Source organism: Bombina bombina, chromosome 1 (genome assembly GCF_027579735.1).
Source record: "Bombina bombina isolate aBomBom1 chromosome 1, aBomBom1.pri, whole genome shotgun sequence".
NCBI classification, from domain to species: domain Eukaryota; kingdom Metazoa; phylum Chordata; class Amphibia; order Anura; family Bombinatoridae; genus Bombina; species Bombina bombina.
This window is the reverse complement of record NC_069499.1, coordinates 321,204,857-321,225,258: the sequence shown is the minus strand read 5'-3', so window position 1 is coordinate 321,225,258 and position 20,402 is coordinate 321,204,857.

Genomic DNA, 20,402 nt, shown 5'->3' with positions numbered 1-20,402 from the left:
CGGTGTGGTGAAGATAAGGTAGGGAGATCTTCAGGGGCTTGAGTAAGATTAGGGATATGTGGGTGGTGGGTTGTAATGTTGGGGGGGGGGTATTGTATGTTTATTTAAATGCAAAAGAGCTGTTTTCTTTGGGGCATGCCCCGCAAAAGGCCCATTTAAGGGCTGGTAAGATAAAAGAGCTGTTAACTTTTTATTTTAGAATAGGGTAGGGCATTTTTTTTATTTTGGGGGGCTTTGTTATTTTTTAGGGGGCTTAGAGTAGGTGTAATTAGTTTAAAAATCTTGTAATCTTTTTTTATTTTTTGTAATTTAGTGTTAGTTTTTTTTTGCAATTTCGTTTAGTTGATTTAATTGTAGATAATTGTAGATAGTTTAGTTAATTAATTTATTGATAGTGTAGTGTTAGGTTTAATTGTAACAGGTTAGGATTTATTTTACAGGTAATTTTGAAATTATTTTAACTAGGTAGCTATTAAATAGTTATTAACTATTTAATAGCTATTGTACCTAGTTAAAATAAATACAAAGTTGCTTGTAAAATAAATATAAATCCTAAAATAGCTACAATATAATTATTTGTTATATTGTAGATATATTAGGGTTTATTTTACAGGTAAGTATTTAGCTTTAAATAGGATTAATTTATTTAATAAGAGTTATTTTATTTTGTTAGATAAAAATTTTACTTAACTTAGGGGGGTGTTAGTGTTAGGGTTAGACTTAGCTTTAGGGGTTCATTCATTTATTAGAGTAGCGGCAAGGTCCGGTCGGCAGATTAGGGGTTAATACTTGAAGTTAGGCGTCGGCGATATTAGGTGGGGGGCAGATTAGGGGTTAATACTATTTATTATAGGGTTTTTGAGGCGGGAGTGAGGCATTTTAGGGGTTAATACATTTATTATAGTGGCGGCGAGGTCCGGTCGGCAGATTAGGGGTTAATAAGTGTAGTTAGGTAGCGGCGACATTGGGGGGGGGGGGGCAGATTAGGGGTAATAAATATAATATAGGGGTCGGCGATGTTAGGGGCAGCAGATTAGGGGTACATAGGGATAATGTAGGTTGCGGCGGTGTGCGTTCGGCAGATAAGGGGTTAAAAAATTTTATTAGAGTGGCGGCGATGTGGGGGGACCTCGGTTTAGGGGTACATAGGTAGTTTATGGGTGTTAGTGTACTTTAGAGCATGGTAGTTAAGAGCTTTATAAACCGGCGTTAGCCCATAAAACTCTAAACTCCTGACTATTTTCTGCGGCTGGAGTTTTGTCGTTAGAGTTCTAACGCTCACTTCAGTCAAGGATCTAAATACCAGCGTTAGAAAGATCCCATTGAAAAGATAGGATACGCAATTGACGTAAGGGGATCTGCGGTATGGAAAAGTCGCGGCTGGAAAATGAGCGTTAGACCCTTTCCTGACTGACTCTAAATACCAGCGTGCGGCCAAAACCAGCGTTAGGCCCCCCTAACGCTGGTTTGGACGGCTAACGCAGAACTCTAAATCCAGGCATATGTATGTATATAGAAGTGTGTACCTAGATAAATATAAGTGTATAATATAACGAAATATGAATTTGAATTTGTTCTAACAAAATCCAACAATCACTATCTCTCTCTAAAAAATCTCTAATCTCTCAATCAGCTCCAATATACCTGTGCCTAGCATGCTTAGTCGATCACAGGTGATAAGATTGCGCAGTTCCATAACTTTTATAGCAGGAAGGGGCTAGGCAGTTAGCACACAGAAATTCCTTCCCCCTGTACTGTAAAGGAAAGTATTTAAGTGCGCTCCTTCCAACATATTACTGCCACTTTTTCATGTGTATATACATTGTATCAATAAATCCTGAAATATTTTACTAGCATGTGCGCTATCCCAATAGGAGTTATATTAGGGCACATTATGTATGTATTTGATATAAAATAATTAAATATTAATAATTACAAATTATTATTTTTGAGGTTCTTATAAATTATAATTAGTCATTATTATCAACACTGACATATTTTAATAGTTGTATTACTTATTATTCATTATTAATATATATTTTTAATATTTGATTTCAAATACATACTTCATACACCCTAATATAACTCCTGTTCGCTATAGCGCACATGCAAATTCCTATGTTCTTTATGTGTGCGCTATAGTCGAGTATGAAAATGTTAATTTTAACGGTACATGAAACCCAATTTTTCTTTATCCTGATTCAGTTAGCGAATACAAAGTAAACCAATTTTCAAATTACTTCTATTATCTAAATTGCTTCATTCTCTTGGTTTCTTTTGTTGAAGAAGCAGCAATGCACTACTAGGAGCTAGCTAAATGCACTGGGTGATCCAATAAAGTGAGACATAAGTGTGCAGCCACCAATCCCCACCTCCCCAGTCTACTTTTCAATAAAGGATATCAGGAGAACAAAACAAATTAGATAGCAGAAGTAAATTGGAATGTTGTTTAAAATTGCATGCTTTATTATACATTTTAAGAACCTCAATATTAATAATTTGCAATTATTATTAATATTTATTCATAGTTTATATCAAATAAATACATTACATACCCTAATATAAGCCCATGCAAATTCCTATGTTCTTAATGAATGTTAAGCTGAAGTTTATGCGACATATTTGTTTTTATGGAGTTAAGCTTGCTATTTCAGCTCTTATATGTATCTCACAGTTGTGCGTGAGGTCTGGCGAGGATAATTTCACCAGGAAAGTGAGCGTTTTTTTTATTTTTTATTTTAGACTAATGTATAAAACACTTGAATTTTGCATCAGCTTAAAGGGACACTGAACCCAAATTTCTTATTTTGTGATTCAGATAGAGCATGACATTTTAAGCAACTTTCTAATTTACTCCTATTATCAATTTTTCTTCAATCTCTTGGAATCTTTATTTGAAATGCAAGAATGTAAGTTTAGATGCCGGACCATTTTTGGTGAACAACCTAGGTTATCCTTGCTGATTGGTGGTTAAATTCATCCACCAATGAAAAACTGCTGTCCAGAGGTCTGAACCAAGAAAAAAAGCTTAGATGCCTTCTTTTTTATATAAAGATAGCAAGAGAACGAAGAAACATTGATAATAGGAGTAAATTAGAAAGTTGCTTAAAATTGCATGCTCTATCTAAATCACAAAATATTTTTTTTGGGTTCAGTGTCCCTTTAATGTACCACAGTCTAAAAAAATAGCACAACATATAAATCCTTCCATGCCATGGCCCAAATGGTGTCTCTATAAATGTTACCAGTTATATCTTACTATAGATCTAATATCATGTGCACTGTTAGTATAATGGTATAAAAGGAGTTACAAACAGAACTGACATAGAATGGAACAAATTCTTTTTATATCATTCAGCATACGAACACAGTGCCTTGTATTTAAAAGAACAATGTACAGATGTCCCCTGGTAAGGCTGCAAAATGTCTCCAGTCTTTAAACAAAGACCTTTAAAATTACTTTGAAAATAAAGCAACATAAGCATTTAGTGTCTAATGAGTTCCTTTGTGCACTCTGTACATTGGAAGATTAGTTTTAGAAGTTTAATTATTTTGAGATTCAGGGACTAATTTCTTATGCAAATCTAATTGCCATGGTATATTTATCATTCTATCTTTCTACACATCTATGCATTGACATCTATCTAATCTAATATCAGAATTAAATTTCCTTCACAAAAGTAAATACGTCTGGACATTTCTGGCTTTCAGTTATAGCCAATAGCAAATCTAAATGTAAACCCACTGCTACCCAACCCTGCAGGCACGAGCAAATAAAAAGAACCTTCACTCATGAACTAATCATTTCACAAGAAACTGATTTGTTATTGAAAAAATTCTAAGTTGAAAATATTTGACTTTTGACTAAATTAGCAAAAAAATAAAATACAAAAAGTACTATGCAACAATGTGTCTCTGAATATAGAGATGATACTGGTATCAATATCCACACTTTTATAAGGGAGTTTACCCTAATAATCCCTTTACCTACTATCATCTTACCCCCACAAGGCCACTTATCTTCAGTGACCCAAAAAACATCCCCACAGTATTAACACTTAAAACACAATCATCTATCACAATTTACATAAATCCCTGACTATTTTGTAACACTAACTAACACCCACACTAAATTACAACCATTACATGAGCCCTTAAAGGGACACTAAATTATAGATATAATGGTTAGGGATGGGCGAATGTGTTTATATCCGAATTCGAATGTTAGAACGAATGTTATTGTAGAAATTTGATTTACATAATAGAATGTTGATAAGAACGAATATTCTTAAAAATTAAATTTTTGAATGTTATTTACAGTTTTCGAATGTCACATTCGAATTTGAATGTCACATTCGAATTTGAATGTCACATTCAAATTCGAATGTTACATTCGAATATCACATTAGAATTCGAATATTACATTTATAAAACACAATTGTAGACTAGAAACACTATTTTGAATGTCACATTCAAATCGAATATCACATTCGAATCGAATGTCACATTCAAATTCGAATATTACATTTATAAAACACAGTATTAGACTAGAAATACTATTTTGAATTTGAATATCACATTCGAATTGAATATCACATTCAAATCGAATGTCACATTTAAAACACAGTATTAGACTAGAAATACTATTTCAAATTCGAATGTAGCATTCGAATTCGAATATTACATTTATTAAACACAGTTGTAGACTAGAAATACTATTTCAAATTTGAATGTCACATTTCGAAATTGAATGAATACATAGCTAAACATTCTATTATTCGAACAAATATTTTTGAATTTTATTGAAAAATTTGAAAACGAAAATTCGAAAATAGAATGTTAGAATGCTATATAAACAAGTCAAAATAACAGAGTAAACCTTAAACATCACACTTTGGCCTGGAATATAGGGCCACTTTTGGACCCTTGGACTGGATAATGAATAAGAGAACATAAATATAACATTCTTATACACATCATTACAAATTATGCAAATATATAATCAAACTATTAGCTGAACTCAATATAAACATCTCAGTATATAATACATTATAAAAAATTTACATTTGGAACAGCTCTAGCAAGTCAGTATATATCTTTTAAGACATATGAGTGCATAAAATATAGTTTCACGAATAACCAATCCAGATAAAGTATAAGTTAAAACAAGGAAAGGGTTATATTATAGAATGTAGCTTTGGTTTCACAAACTAAACCTAGGCCAATATTATATCTTACTAGCACTCATAGCCTATATCTTCCTCATTTTGTCTTTTATAGGAAAGGGAATATTATGGGCCGCTATTTCATATCAAGCATCTGGCAAAGAATAGGAAAATGCTATGGAATCTGCGTTCCTAAGTTTACATTAGTAAACAGATACTAAGGGAAAACCCTTAGGGGGGAATAAAGAGCCAGTTGAGATAGCATAAACAATGAGAATATATATAGGATAAAATTTATGTTGGTATGCACATGAGAAACCCACAAGTTTATAAGATAACTACTCATATTAGGTATAGAATTATATAACATTAATTAACCTCGAAAAAGATTGCTTTGGATCCTCTGCTATGAGGAATTTATGAGCCATTGGGATTGTAAGAGAGAGGCATGTTATATTTTAAATGCATAATACTAGGTGTAGAACTAAGTTTAAGGTCTATAATATTGTTGGTGAGAAAACTTATAAATTGATTTGCGTCCTGGCCGCAGACAGTTCACTATTTATGGTATATAAATTAGTACAGTCAAATAATAACCACTTAAATATATAATATTGTGTTTTGGGAATATAATTGTCGATGTTGGATATGTACAGTAAGCTAAAAAAGTGAACCATATTTGTTGAATTTCAATAACATAAGTAGACAATAACCCATATACTAAACTCAACTTAAAACACAAATAAACCAAACATAGGCCTAGATTTAGAGTTGGGCGGTAGCCGTCAAAACCAGCGTTAGAGGCTCCTAACGCTGGTTTTTACCGCCCACTGGTATTTGGAGTCAGTCAGGAAAGGGTCTAACGCTCACTTTCCAGCCGCGACTTTTCCATACCACAGATCCCCCTACGCCATTTGCGTATCCTATCTTTTCAATGGGATCTTTCTAACGCCGGTATTTAGAGTCGTGGCTGAAGTGAGCGTTAGAAATCTAACGACAAAACTCCATCCGCAGAAAAAAGTCAGTAGTTAAGAGCTTTCTGGGCTAACGCCGGTTTATAAAGCTCTTAACTACTGTGCACTAAAGTACACTAACACCCATACCTATGTACCCCTAAACCGAGGTCCCCCCACATCGCCGCCACTCTATTAAAATGTTTTAACCCCTAATCTGCCGCTCCATACACCGCGGCCACCTACGTTATCCCTATGTACCCCTAAACTGCTGCCCCTAACACCGCCGACCCCTATATTATATTTATTAACCCCTAATATGCCGCCCCCAACATCGCCTCCACCTACCTACAATAATTAACCCCTAATCTGCCGACCGGAGCTCACCGCTACTATAATAAATGTATTAACCCCTAATCCGCCTCACTCCCGCCTCAATAACCCTATAATAAATAGTATTAACCCCTAATCTGCTCTCCCTAACATCGCCGACACCTAACTTCAAGTATTAACCCCTAATCTGCTGACCGAAGCTCACCGCTACTCTACTAAATTTTTTAACCCCTAAGGCTAAGTCTAACCCTAACACTAACACCCCCCTAAGTTAAATATAATTTTTATCTAATGAAATAAATTAACTCTTACTAAATAAATTATTCCTATTTAAATCTAAATAAACCCTAATATAGCTACAATATAAATTATAATTATATTGTAGCTATTTTAGGATTAATATTTATTTTACAGGCAACTTTGTATTTATTTTAACCAGGTACAATAGCTATTAAATAGTTAATAGCTATTTAATAGTTACCTAGTTAAAATAATTACAAAATTACCTGTAAAATAAATCCTAACCTAAGTTACAATTAAACCTAACACTACACTATCAATAAATTAATTAAATAAACTACCTACATTTATCTACAATTAAACCTAACACTACACTATCAATAAATTAATTAAATACAATACCTACAAATAAATACAATTAAATAAACGAACTAAAGTACAAAAAATAAAAAAGAACTAAGTTACAAAAAATAAAAAAAATATTTACAAACATTAGAAAAATATTACAACAATTTTTAACTAATTACACCTACTCTAAGCCCCCTAATAAAATAACAAAGCCCCCCAAAATAAAAAAATGCCCTACCCTATTCTAAAATTAAAATAGAAAAGCTCTTTTACCTTACCAGCCCTGAAAAGGGCCCTTTGCGGGGCATGCCCCAAAGAATTCAGCTCTTTTGCCTGTAAAAAAAAACATACAATACCCCCCCCAACATTACAACCCACCACCCACATACCCCTAATCTAACCCAAACCCCCCTTAAATAAACCTAACACTAAGCCCCTGAAGATCTCCCTACCTTGTCTTCACCTCACCGGGTTCAGCGATCGGTCCAGAAGAGGGTCCGAAGTCTTGATCCAAGCGGCGGCTGAAGAACTCCATCATCGGGCTGAAGTCGGAATTCCATCATCGGGATGAGATCTTCTATCAAGCGGCATCTTCAATCTTCTTTCTTCCGGAGCGGAGCGAAGCGGAGCCATCTTCTTCCCAGCTGGCGCGGATCCATCCTCTTCAACCGACACCTACTCGCCGAATGACGGTTCCTTTAAATGACGTCATCCAAGATGGCGTCCCTCGAATTCCGATTGGCTGATAAGATTCTATCAGCCAATCGGAATTAAGGTAGGAATATTCTGATTGGCTGATGGATCAGCCAATCAGATTCAAGTTCAATCCGATTGGCTGATCCAATCAGCCAATCAGATTGAGCTCGCATTCTATTGGCTGATCGGAACAGCCAATAGAATACGAGCTCAATAACGATCCCCTAGATTAGTGTTCCAGACCATGTACTCACCCATATAAGTTATAGGGCGTATGTCACACAAATTACTGAAAAAAGCTGCAGAGCCTGCTACCTCCAGACGTTCATGCAGATGATCTAGGAGCTGTAAAAGTTTTATACCGCCCGAGAAACTAGCTACTTCTGCAACAAGCACAGTATCTCCTCTTGAATTGCCATGATGCTCCTCTGCTTTTGTACCAGGAGCGTGGTCTTTCTTTATCTCGGCCGCGTACAGTTCCTCTTTCAGGCCAGCAACACCCGGAGTCACCTCAGTGTCATCTTCGGTATCGCAGCTCTTTGCTGACTCACCATGGCCCTGAGGAAGTCGAGTGTCTCCATGACGTATTGTAGGGCTGTTTGGGATGTTTTCTTTCAGCTGATGCTGGAGACCACCATAGTATTCATTAAGAGTAGTGAACTGTGGTACATCGCCATCTTGGGAAGTGTGATGCATGTCTATTTTCTCTTGCCACTTCATGAGTATTGAGCGTAGATCAAGCATATGATCTCTTAGCAAATTGCAGAGTCTGTCTTCAGGTGCCTCCACCAACATTGTCCCATGATAGAGACCCCCACAGATCTCTTTAATGAAGGTATCATCTTCTATATCAGCTACCGCTGTCTCCTGTTCAGTGCAAGTAGCGTCCTGGCTTAAACATTTAAATTATCTTCTCAGTCTGTTTGAAGACTGTAATATTTGTTCTCAGCTAGGGATCTGAATTTGAGTTAGCAAATATTTTAAGGATTAGCCCCAGAAAAACTCAAAATTTTATTTCGAAGCCAGGAGCTCCTGAAATGTGCTGCTATTTGTTTAAAAATTTAAGAAATAAGAGTAAAGAGTAAGGCCCCCATTTTTTAACCAATATGTCAGCTATTAGCTGGCAGATTAACCCTTTGAGTAATAAGCACTTATCCACCTAAGTGCTAAGCTGTTTAAAGTTTTTTATTTTATTTTTTAAATATTTTTTTTTTACTTTTTTTTAAAGATCCCCAAGACTTACACTGTTGGAAAAGTTAGGCGATTACAGGCTTCTAAGCAGCATGCCCCTTTCTCCTATTCTTAACATTGTTATTTTTAAATAAAGTTGTGTAGTGATGTCATCACATAGTTGCCCGTGATGCCACCACGCATAACATGAAGCCCCGGCAATACCTGTCACTATACAGGCCCGATCGCCGGGGTAGGAGCGGGTGGGAGCCCCTAGATCTCCATCCAAGTGGGAGAGTGCTAGCAACGGCTCTGAGCCGTCGTTAGCACCTGAGTTTGAAACTCTGCGATGGCTCATAGCCGTTGTAAGCACTGAAAGGGTTTTTAATTAACCCTGAGTAGGATAGCCCCAGGGTGATTGACAACCCCTACTCAAGCGATATTGGGCAATCGCAAGCAGGGGGTGGCATTGCACAAACACATCGTATTTTGCAATCCCGGGCGCACAGTAAGGAGCATCTCCATGTTGTAACCTATTTTTCCTTTTTTTTTAAAAGTCTATTACATTATTGTATTTAATCTGCCAAGGTTAGTAAGGGGCAGTTATAAAATAAGACAGCAAAAAGTATCAGTACACATCCAACCACTTAAGTCCACTCTTTCATGGCATATTTGTATATGCTTCTGTCTGTCAAATATACTTACATAGCTTCTAATAAGATTGGGATCAACATCTCACAATAATATTAGCTTATATTTGAGCTGCAAAAACAAATATACTTCTATCTGCTAAATATACTTACATAGTTACAATAAAATTAGGATTAACATCTCGCAATAATATTGACTTATATTTATGCTGCAAAAAATTGCCTGTTTAAATTTAAATAAAATAGGGATCTTAGTCACACAATATGATCATATTCTGCTAAGTCAGTCACCACTCTGGCTTAGCAGAATATGATCATATTGTGTGACTAAGATCCCTATTTTATTTATATTTAAACAGGCAATTTTTTGCAGCATAAATATAAATCAATATTATTGCGAGATGTTAATCCCAATTTTATTTGAACTATGTAAGTATATTTTGCAGATAGAAGTATATTTGTTTTTGCAGCTCAAATATAAGCTAATATTATTGCAAGATGTTGATCCCAATCTTATTAGAAGCTATGTAAGTATATTTGACAGACAGAAGCATATACAAATATGCCATGAAAGAGTGGACTTAAGTGGTTGGATGTGCACTGATACTTTTTGTTGTCTTGTAATTGTTTTGGTCACTTCGGTAGCCCTCCCACAATATGTGTGCTAAGATTAAACAGTCCTTTTGTGGTGTGCTTAACCAAAAAAAACCTTTGTTGCAGTTATAAAATAGCCGTAAAGTATAACAATTTTAAAAAGTTTAATGTCCCTTTAATAACCTAAGATTTATGTGGAGATTGTCTGTCTTAGATTAGACACAACATGAATTTCACCAGATTGTTTTTACTTCTTGTTCTACATTTATATTTTTTAAACAACACTATAAAAATTACAATATATCAGACGATATACAAAGTGCAGTAAGTCTTGAAATGCAAAGAAAGCAATGCAGCTTGTGTACAGTTCTATTATATGCACAACTGTTCAATGAAAAGTATACAACTATAAAAATAGTATAATAAATAGTTTTAATAAGTCCCACCTGTCTCAATAGTTTAAAAAACTACTATAACAAAAAGGTAAGTTTAGTGAATTAGGTGCCCCTGTTTTTAAGAGTATTTTTAGATACTGGGCTTTAATTGATTAAAATTTACAATCACTTTAAGAATTGCCATTATACAAATATCTTCATCATTTATATCCACTTCTTACTGTTTCTTTCTTCTTCTAGTTTTTCCTCTTTGGTCTGGTTCCCTCCCTCCTCCATTTCAATTATTTTCTAGTTTACCTTTCTTTTTTCAATTTTTCAGATTTAAGGAAAGTCATTCAAATGATAACAGTGTTTATTGATTATTTTGTACCATCTCCGCATCTGTAGTTTATTGATTATTTTGTACCATCTCCGCATCTGTAGTTTATTGATTATTTTGTACCATCTCCGCATCTGTAGTTTTAAATATTATTTTTAGATATTGGGCTTTAATGCCTTAAACTTTAGAAATCACTTTATAATCTGTGTGATAAAAGGAGCTTCTAGGACTTGAGATCATATGTATACTTGCAATGTTTCCCAATAAAACTTAATGTCTTGAAACTTGATCAGTTTTTTTTTTTTGAAGGTATGCATATTCTTCGAGAACCATTTATTCTTGAATTCTATCTTTCAAATCAATTATACTGGGAGCTGAAGTCAGTTGCTATCAGGGAACGGGCATTATTTAGGCCGATTTGGAGAAGGGCTAATCTACGTTTACATTTATGTTTGGGGTTATCATTAAGTAGGATGATTAAGGGTGTTAGTGAGAATGAATCTCCCATAATGTTTTTAAAACCAGTTCAATGAAATCCCATAAATTTTCCCAAAGGGGACATGACCATCAGATGTGGGTTATAGTGCCTATTTCTCTGCAATTTCTACAACATTTCGGGGAAGATGTCGGGAATATAAGTTTAAGGTGAGCAGGTGTTAGGTATGAACGTGAAGGTATTTTATAGTTCATCTGTAATATATGTGGAGACAAAACAAGTGTAAAAAATACTTTAAAATAACATTTAAAAACTCATAATAACACTATTAAAAATCATTTTAAAAAATATTGCACAAAACAATTATAAAGATATGAGGTCGCAGGTGCTGTAAAGGGCTTTACCCTAGAGATACATACATATACATGTTTAAATATGTATATGCATGTATATACATGTTTATATGCATGTAGCAACATATAAACACATAAATACATATGTATACTTATATGCAGTCAAGAACATGAAAACATGTTAAAGCATATTTATGCAACATTCATATTTAATAAGGTGCTATACTGTGTATTTACAGTAAATATTTCATATTCCAATGTTCTGCAGATAGAAGTATATATTTTGGGACCTATCGGTACCCTTTAATATTGGTATTTTGTCTAATATGTGCAGCTAGATGTTCTATAGCTAGGATAAAAATAATTGGGCAGAGTGGGCACCCCTGTCTCATTCCATTTTTAATTTTGAATGTGTCCAAGAGGATGCTGTTCACTTTGATCTGGGCTGAGGGGTTACTGTATACAGTAAATATACTATGTAGCATTTGAGGGCCAAAACAATACCCCTTTAATGTAGAGAGTAAGAAACACCAATTAAGTCTATCCAATTCTTTTTCTGCATCAGTGGTGACCGGGACAGATTCCATCATATGTAGCACTCTGATAGTGTTGTCTCTGGTCTCTCTGTGTAGAACTTGATCTACATGAACTAAAATGGGTAATATTTTATTGAGACATGAGTCTTTTTTGAAAATATTTTTGTGTTGTTGTTTAGGAGTGATATCGTTGATCATTTCCTGGTTCAAGGGGTGATTTGCACAGTTTAGGTAGTAACTTAACCCTTTAAGGACACAGCTTTCAGTTTGCTCAATGGTTTTATGACAGAAAAATTTCGTCATATGTCCTTAAGAGGTTAAAGGGACAGTCAAGTCCAAAATAAACTTTTATGATTCAGATAGGACATGTCATTTTAAACAACTTTCCAATTTACTTTTATCACCAATTTTTCTTTGTTCTCTTGCTATTCTTAGTTAAAAGCTAAACCTAGGAGGTTCATATGCTAATTTCTTAGACCTTGAAGGCAGGGCCAGATTGACCTGCCAGGATGCCGGGACTTTTCCCGGTGGGCCGCTGCAGTGCAGGGCCACATCATTTGGGAACCAGCTGAGCAAAGGGAAACCCCATAGCGAGGTTTATGCACACAGTGTATCTTGCAATTTTGCTCAGTTCCTGGCATACAAGTTTAGTGGCTGCAGGTAGGGGTGCAGATACAGGGCTGCATCTGCAGCACTGCCTGTATGAGGGAAGTAATTCTGATCTTACTGAAAAGAGGGCGCCAGGCCATGGAGCAGCATAATCTATTTTTAAAAAAAAAAAAAAAAATATTTTTCTAGTAAACCTAACTAATTTTATGTTGCATTAATAAAGTGTGTGTGACTGTGAGGTGTCTAGAGCGCCCACCCTGAACCGTTCTGCCTGTCTCCCCCCTCTCTATGGTGCCTGCAGCCCTCTCCCGTGGTGCAGAGACCCCCCTTTCTATGGTGTCTGTAGCCCTCCCCTGTGGTGCATGGATCCCCCTCTCTATGGTGCCTGCAGCCCTCCATCAGTATGCCTCTATTCTCCAAGCACACTGATCTCCTCATCCGCGATCAGACAGGAAGTGGGAGGCGCTGAGGCAGCATTGCAGGCAGAGAGAGGGAAACAGGCACAGGAAAGGAGAACTGGTGAAGAAATGGTGAGTACTGTATGAGTATGTATGGAATGTGATAGGGGTAAGCAAGTTGATAGCCAGCTGGTGCAGAGATGCATATGAATTCATATAAGAGATAAAAGATAGCAAACAAGGCTGATGCTGCAACTTTACTTCAGGAAAAATGGTATTTGCTTTTTTTTTGTTGCCCTTAGTAAACTGGTCCATCAAAGATATTTTATAAATGGTGTGGGAGACAAATTCAGGGGACACACAGCTCATGCATACATGTGGCACTGCAATGCTGGTCTAATACTTCTTAATGTAGCACTTCCCTGGTTACCTCACACAACTATAGTACAATGCAGTACTGCATGCATACAGTTTTCTTATGTGTCCAGGATTAGATGCAGAGAGGTGGCTGTAGGAGGGTTAATAAACACATATGGGTGAAGGCTGGAGGTGTCATTGCATAAAACCCAGGCTACATACATACAGTTCCACATGAAGTCAGGCTGATTACCCTGCCAACTATTGAAAAGACCACCTCTCCATCTTTGCTGTTACCTGGGAAGCTGCACTACTATTGAATGTTATGTAGGAGCTCCACATCCACTTTGTAGTAAGTTATCTTGGCAATGTATCTCCAGAGCTGTTTGAGTACATAATGCCACAGTAGTGCAGTATAGTAAGGTATAGTAAGGTATGATATATATATATATATATTCCCTTCCATGTTTTGTATTTTCTATGGGTGATTACATCCACCTGTGCACCCCTTCTTTGTTCTCAGTTTGTTTGGCTTTGTGAGCTTGCATGATGGTGTGGCTTTGTTAGGGACTCAGGCAATGGAAAGGACCTTGACGTGGTGCCTGAGCTTTCCCATTTGACCAGATGCGGTGACTAACCTTTCCAGTTGTGATTTTATCTTAGCTGTGAGCTAGCTGGTGAGTGCTGGGTGTTTCTATGTGTTGTATTACTTTTTATTTGTAATCCCCTTGTTTCTTGCACCCATTCCGGACAGGGGTTAACTGCCTGTGGCTCTGGTGAAATCACAGCTTTTTTGGATTGCTATTTAGCACCCAGGGCTGGATGTTGCTGAGTCACAGGATGTGTACCTGATCCGGTCTTGTAGTGCAGTTCCCTTCCATGTTTTGTATTTTCTATGGGTGATTACATCCACCTGTGCACCCCTTCTTTGTTCTCAGTTTGTTTGGCTTTGTGAGCTCGCATGATGGTGTGGCTGTGTTAGGGACTCAGGCAATGGAAAGGATCTTGACGTGGTGCCTGAGCTTTCCCATTTGGCCAGATGCGGTGACTAACCTTTCCAGTTGTGATTTTATCTTAGCTGTGAGCTAGCTGGTGAGTGCTGGGTGTTTCTATGTGTTGTAATACTTTTTATTTGTAATCCCCCTTGTTTCTTGCACCCATTCCAGACTGGGGTTAACTGCCTGTGGCTCTGGTGACATCACAGCTTTTTTGGTGTGCTATTTAGCACCCAGGGCTGGATGTTGCTGAGTCACAGGATGTGTACCTGATCCGGTCTTGGAGTGCAGTTCCCTTCCATGTTTTGTATTTTCTATGGGTGATTACATCCACCTGTGCACTCCTTCTTTGTTCTCAGTTTGTTTGGCTTTGTGAGCTCGCATGATGGTGTGGCTGTGTTAGGGACTCAGGCAATGGAAAGGACCTTGATGTGGTGCTTGAGCTTTCCCATTTGGCCAGATGCGGTGACTAACCTTTCCAGTTGTGATTTTATCTTAGCTGTGAGCTAGCTGGTGAGTGCTGGGTGTTTCTATGTATTGTATTACTTTTTATTTGTAATCCCCCTTGTTTCTTGCACACATTCCGGACTGGGGTTAACTGCCTGTGGCTCTGGTGAAATCACAGCTTTTTTGGAGTGCTATTTAGCACTCAGGGCTGGATGTTGCTGAGTCACAGGATGTGTACCTGATCCGGTCTTGGAGTGCAGTTCCCTTCCATGTTTTGTATTTTCTATGGGTGATTACATCCACCTGTGCACCCCTTCTTTGTTCTCAGTTTGTTTGGCTTTGTGAGCTTGCATGATGGTGTGGCTGTGTTAGGGACTCAGGCAATGGAAAGGACCTTGAAGTGGTGCTTGAGCTTTCCCATTTGGCCAGATGCAGTGACTAACCTTTCCAGTTGTGATTTTATCTTAGCTGTGAGCTAGCTGGTGAGTGCTGGGTGTTTCTATGTGTTGTATTACTTTTTATTTGTAATCCCCCTTGTTTATTGCACCCATTCTGGACTGGGGTTAACTGCCTGTGGCGCTGGTGACATCACAGCTTTTTTGGAGTGCTATTTAGCACTCAGGGCTGGATGTTGCTGAGTCACAGGATGTGTACCTGATCCGGTCTTGGAGTGCAGTTCCCTTCCATGTTTTGTATTTTCTATGGGTGATTACATCCACCTGTGCACCCCTTCTTTGTTCTCAATTTGTTTGGCTTTGTGAGCTCGCATGATGGTGTGGCTGTGTTAGGGACTCAGGCAATGGAAAGGACCTTGACGTGGTGCCTGAGCTTTCCCATTTGGCCAGATGCGGTGACTAACCTTTCCAGTTGTGATTTTATCTTAGCTGTGAGCTAGCTGGTGAGTGCTGGGTGTTTCTATGTATTGTATTACTTTTTATTTGTAATCCCCCTTGTTTCTTGCACACATTCCGGACTGGGGTTAACTGCCTGTGGCTCTGGTGAAATCACAGCTTTTTTGGAGTGCTATTTAGCACTCAGGGCTGGATGTTGCTGAGTCACAGGATGTGTACCTGATCCGGTCTTGGAGTGCTGTTCCCTTCCATGTTTTGTATTTTCTATGGGTGATTACATCCACCTGTGCACCCCTTCTTTGTTCTCAATTTGTTTGGCTTTGTGAGCTCGCATGATGGTGTGGCTGTGTTAGGGACTCAGGCAATGGAAAGGACCTTGACGTGGTGCCTGAGCTTTCCCATTTGGCCAGATGCGGTGACTAACCTTTCCAGTTGTGATTTTATCTTAGCTGTGAGCTAGCTGGTGAGTGCTGGGTGTTTCTATGTGTTGTATTACTTTTTATTTGTAATCCCCCCTGTTTCTTGCACCCATTCCAGACAGGGGTTAACTGCCTGTGGCTCTGGTGACATCACAGCTTTTTTGGAGTGCTATTTAGCACCCAGGGCTGGATGTTGCTGAGTCACAGGATGTGTACCTGATCCGGTCTTGGAGTGCAGTTCCCTTCCATGTTTTGTATTTTCTATGGGTGATTACATCCACCTGTGCACCCCTTCTTTGTTCTCAGTTTGTTTGGCTTTGTGAGCTCGCATGATGGTGTGGCTGTGTTAGGGACTCAGGCAATGAAAAGGATCTTGACGTGGTGCCTGAGCTTTCCCATTTGGCCAGATGCGGTGACTAACCTTTCCAGTTGTGATTTTATCTTAGTTGTGAGCTAGCTGGTGAGTGCTGGGTGTTTCTATGTGTTGTGTGTGTGTATATATATATATATATATATATATATATATATATATAGATAGATAGATAGATAGATAGATAGATATAGTACTAATGTTTGCATATATCAGTACATTATTGCCATATAGCACTGGAGCAAGTGTTCACAAAAAATTTAACCAAAGGGACTTGAAACCCAACATTTTTCTTTCATGATTCAGATAGAGAGTGCAATTTTAAACAACTTTCCAATTATATCCTATTATCTCATGTGCTTTATTCTTTAATTATCCTTTGTTAAAGAAGCAGCAATGTACTACTGGGAACTAGCTGAATGCCTTCAGTCAGTCAATAATATGAGTTATATATGTGCAGCCACCAATCAGCAGCTCCATCTAGGTATCTTTTTCAATAAAGGATATCAAAGGAACAAAACAAATTATTATAATAGAAATAAATTGGATAGTTATTTAAAATGACATGCTCTGTCTGAATCATGAAAGGGAAACATTGGGTTTCATGTTCCTTTAACATCTTACATTGAGCAAAATTTTTAGTTATATATTTTTGTTGTTGCTAAGTACTGCAGTTGTTTTTATATTAGATATTTAAGGCTGATTTTATATATTGAATTCATGTGAATATGTGTAAGTAAATACAACTGTATTTTATATATATATATATATACACACACACGCATACATGCATATACACACACACATCTCTACTGGTTTCTAACTAGCTTAAAATGTCAGGGTTAGACTAGGCTCTACTGAAAACACTTAGGGGTATATTTACCAATGTGCGAGCGAACATGATACGAAGTAGCGTATCATGCCTGCTGCACATTGCTGCACATCGTTAAATGCCCACAGCATACTCTGTTGGCATTTATCATTGCCCCAGCACTGCTGGAGCAATGCTTGCCCCTGCAGATTCGGGGTGTCAATCAAACGGATCGTATTTGATCGGGTTGATTTCTGTCCGTCGCCAAAGAGCAAGTGGACAAGTTATGGAGCAGTGGTCTTTAGGGGTCTCAAGCTCCATATGGAGCTTGATAAATATGCCCCTGAGGCTATTACCTTTTATTTTCTTTATAACTTGTAAATGTATTAAGTTGTTTATACACTAAACTAAATTTTATATTTATGAGTTGCCACTTGCCAGATTCATTAGCATAATGTCCCTAAGCTGCAAAATAGCTCCTCATTACATGATTTTTGTCTCAGTTTATGCTATGCATATTGGATAATATAAATCAGGCAAATGAGGTTAGGTTGCAGGCACAGAATATTAGAAATGTATTTATGTGCTTGCTGTATGCTATGCCTAGTATGTGCACATATATGTAGTATGCTGTGCGGTGGGTGTTGCTATGTGTGTGTTTTGTAGTGTGTGTTAAAATGTGCGTACATACTGTATACGTGTGTATGCTGTGTATGTATGTAATGTGTGTGTACATGTATGCGTGGGTACGCTGTGTATGTATATGTGCGTTGTGTAGTGTGTGCACGGTGTATGTAATGTTTGCAATTACTTAAAGCAGGACTAAATCTAGCTCGCAGGGGAGCTTAGAATTGTTTTCTGCTCCTGTGTGTGCGCATAAAGTTACAATACCATACGGAATATTTTGTGTGTGTGTATATATATATATATATATATATATATATATATATATATATATATATATATATATATATATATATATATATATATATATATATATATATATATATATGCATTTTATGGACCTGATAGAATATAGGGCTGGTCCTTAAATTTTTCCAGGGCTGCTTTCCATCTCCAGTCCGGCCCTGCTTAAAGGCCTCCTCTAATCTGAATGCATTTTGTCAGTTTTTCACCACTAGAGGGCGTTAGTTCATGTGTTTCATATAGATAACATTGAGCTCACGCACGTGAATTTACCTAGGAGTGAGCTAAAATGCAAGTCTGCCGAAAGAACTAAAATAAGGGGGCAGAAGATTGCAGAGTCTTAGATACAAGGTAATCACAGAGGTAATTTATCCAATCACAAAATACAATATATTCAAATTATAGAATTTAACTAAATACTCTACCCGTGCTAATCTAGTGCTGGACTACATTCACTACATATCAACCACTGTTTTCTTAGAGGGGAATACATTAGTCTAGCAGGGTCAATTCTCCAGCGCCTCATCTTTCTCACTACCAGTTTAATCACAGAGGTAAAACATGTATTATTATAACTGTGCTGGTTATGCAAAACTGGAGAATGGGTACGGCTATGCACGTCGCTAGTACTCACCCACCTTGAGGTCAATCTAGGGGCACCCATCGACTCCCACTCTGGGCTTCATGCATTGCGTGGTGAAGTCACGTGCAATGATGTGATAATGTCACCACACAACTTTATTTAAAAAAACAATAGACAGTATAGGGAAATGGGGCATGCTGCTTAGAAGCCTGTATCTCAGACATCTAAGCAGCTACAGACCCCCAAGACCCACCGCTGGAAAGGTAATCGCCCGACCTTTACAATAAGTCTTAGGGATCTGAAGAAAAAAAAAAGTTAAAAAATATATATTTAAAAAAAAAAAAAAAAAAACTCAAATCCAGCTTAGCACATTGGAAAGTGCTTAGCACTCAAATGGTTAAACAACTAAAATTCTGGTGTTGACTGTCCCTTTAAGGTGTGCTCACCCAGAGACTGAAATACTGTGGCTTGATGGAGAGCCAAAATTAGTTTTAATTGCTTATAATATGCGTTAGAGAAGCCATCTGGTCCCAGAATACTTTTTTGGGGGTGGGGTGGGGGGGGGGGGGGATAGTGCCTCTGTAGCCTGAATAACCTTCTGAACAGATATCGGATCTTCTAACTTTTCTATATCTTCAGGCACAAGGGTTGGTAAGTTGGCATCTTTAATGTAGGATTCTATTTTGTTTATATCCTCAAAAGAGTTAATGGTAGGCAGATTTTATAAATTATCATAATATGCCATATTTGCTTGATTATAAGAAGACCCCCCCCAGCTGTGGATATTAAATAAAAGACCTTAATTATAAGACTAGTTCCCTTTGCCTCACAAATAGCCCCCTCTGTGTCTTCACCTTCACCCTCTTAATCCTTAATTCTGAACCCCTCTCTCTGCTTCACCCACAACTGAGCTGCTTCCCTTCATCATGAATGATTCTCATTCCAGTAAGATGTCACCTCATATTTACTGGTATTACCTGGTAGCTAATCTGCAGCTAGAATGATTCAGTTTGCTAAGGGACCAATCATGTCACTCACTGCAGTCACATGGCTTCTGTCTGCAAAGTGAGTATTTTTGCCGGTCCTTTAGCTGCACGGAATCTAGCTGCTGCTGCTACTACCTGGTATGCCTGGTTTTAATTTTACTGTAGGGAAGAGACAGGTGCCGGTCAAAGGTAAATCTAGCTGCTATTGAGCTCTGACTCACTGCATGATTAATTACCGTTATACTGTAGTGAAGACAGGGGCTGGTGTCCATTCATTATGAATGTGTCAGATTTCAGGCTTGATTATAAGACGACCTCGATTATAAGACAATGTCGGTTTTTCAGAGTTTTTTTCTGAAAAAAAACATAGTCTTATAATCGAGCAACTACAGTAATTAAAAGATTTCTGGAATACCTGCATCATAAACAATAGTATTATTAGGAGAAAACAGCTTAGTTAT